The sequence below is a fragment of the Sinocyclocheilus anshuiensis genome, unplaced genomic scaffold (assembly GCF_001515605.1).
Source record: "Sinocyclocheilus anshuiensis isolate Anshui unplaced genomic scaffold, SAMN03320099.WGS_v1.1 scaffold688, whole genome shotgun sequence".
Lineage (NCBI taxonomy): Eukaryota > Metazoa > Chordata > Actinopteri > Cypriniformes > Cyprinidae > Sinocyclocheilus > Sinocyclocheilus anshuiensis.
The window spans coordinates 470729-472565 of record NW_015555748.1 but is presented as its reverse complement, the minus strand read 5'-3'; the positions used below and the strand labels follow the sequence as shown (position 1 = coordinate 472565).

The 1837-nt window shown below is 28.5% G+C and overlaps 1 protein-coding gene across 2 annotated transcripts in view; it reads right to left on the bottom strand.

Moving 5' to 3' along the window:
* ppm1h (protein phosphatase, Mg2+/Mn2+ dependent, 1H) overlaps window positions 1-1837 on the bottom strand; it is a 33185-nt gene that overhangs the window by 2862 nt on the left and 28486 nt on the right. The window lies entirely within an intron of this gene.

Below are 1837 nucleotides of genomic sequence, written 5' to 3'. Positions count from 1 at the left end.
ACACACACACACACAAACACACACACACACAAACACACACACACAGATTTGATTAATTTCTTTCCCAAATTGCGGTGACTGCTCTAAAATATGAGACACCAATGTTTCAGGAGTTTTGGACACAGAATAGGACACTTATTCAATAGCTGTTTTATTTCCTGTTTGGGTTTATGTATATGCTTTATTTTTATTTTTAAGATGAACAGTTTTTTCCAAAGCATTGCTAGATGCCAGTGTTTCCTGTCATGGCTATGCAAAGATTTTGATTTCAAAACGGTATCATAGCAATTAAACTATTTCTTATGATCATAAATCTGTATTTAACCGCAGAATGATCTCAAAGTAAACACAGCAGCTAAAGTCTGATTTTGTGGTGGCTGTGCTTTAAATTAAATAATTATAATCTTAATTCAAGTCAAGAAGGATTTTGAAAGTCTGACAGTAACCAGCGTTGAGTCCTACTGTAAAGTTAACTCTGCCTGCTTTAAATGTTTCAAAATGATTAACATTTGAAAACATTTGTTAAAAAATTAGAAAAGTAATCAAATGTAATCGGTTACATTACTTTAATAAAGTATTTGAAATAGTTACACTATTACATTTTAAATAGGGTAACTTGTAATCTGTAACCTATTACATTTCCAAAGTAACCTTAGCAACACTGGTTTTGACGCACCAATAATTACATCAAATAATTTTGAATTGTTGTGTAGTTTGTCAACTGTAAACACCCCACAAATTTTATACATCGATGGACGAATTGTTTAGTGTGATGAGTATCATTCATTTAATTATTTTAGGGATGCACTGATATTAAAATTCTGTAAAAATAAGTGATTAATGGACACTTTTATTAATGAAAAAATGTAATAACTTTTCTTCTATATATTAAAATTAAGAAACATTAATCTCAATATTATGAAAAAATTTCAGAAAAACAGATATTCATTTTAGGATTATATATATTAGTATTTAAGAAATTACAGATTTATAGTGAGCATTACATTTTTAAAAATATATTTATTTATTCATTCATTCATTCATTCATTCCAAGTCATCATTATTTTCATTGCAAGAACAAGGTAAAAAAAATTGTACTCAACTGTAATCAAACAAATAAATTATTAAACCAAATGATTAAACATATTTAAAAGATTTAGTAGGTAGCATTAAATGACGACACAGGTAATCTAAATGTAAAAATAGAGTTTAAAAAACCTATGCACAATTATATTTTTAATATAAATCAATGCTGATTCATTTAAAAACAATGCATAATATTGGGTGATACCGAATATGGTACTTATATATTGTCCTTAAATTATTTATTAAATATTTATGTCTTATTGTATTGTAGGGCTGTCAAAATGACTGAAAAACTAAATTCGAATTTTGTACTAAAATATTATCAAAAATCGAATTATATTCGAATTTAAAAGGCATAATTTCAGTTAGGGGGGAAAAAAGCTTTTGGCTTCTTTCTTGAGGCCACTAGAGGGCGCATCGAGCAAAATATTATGCACGTTTCTTCCAAGCGTAATAAAATAACACAACTATCTTTGAAAAAAAGTGCATAATGTTTAAAATAATGTTTATAAACCATATATAATTAATAAAGTTGCTTAAACAATTGGGGGAAAAAGCAGCACCATGCATGTATGTATAGTTTAATACAAAGGACCGAAAACCAATCACAAAGAGTAGGCTACTTTCTTCATTTAAAAACTTGAGATGCAGTGGGATGGGGGAAACCGCCATAACGTCTTGAGACATGTTTTTTAAAAGTTGAACTTGCATTAATTTTACATGGCTTTCTAAACATGCCGCTCTCTTGTGC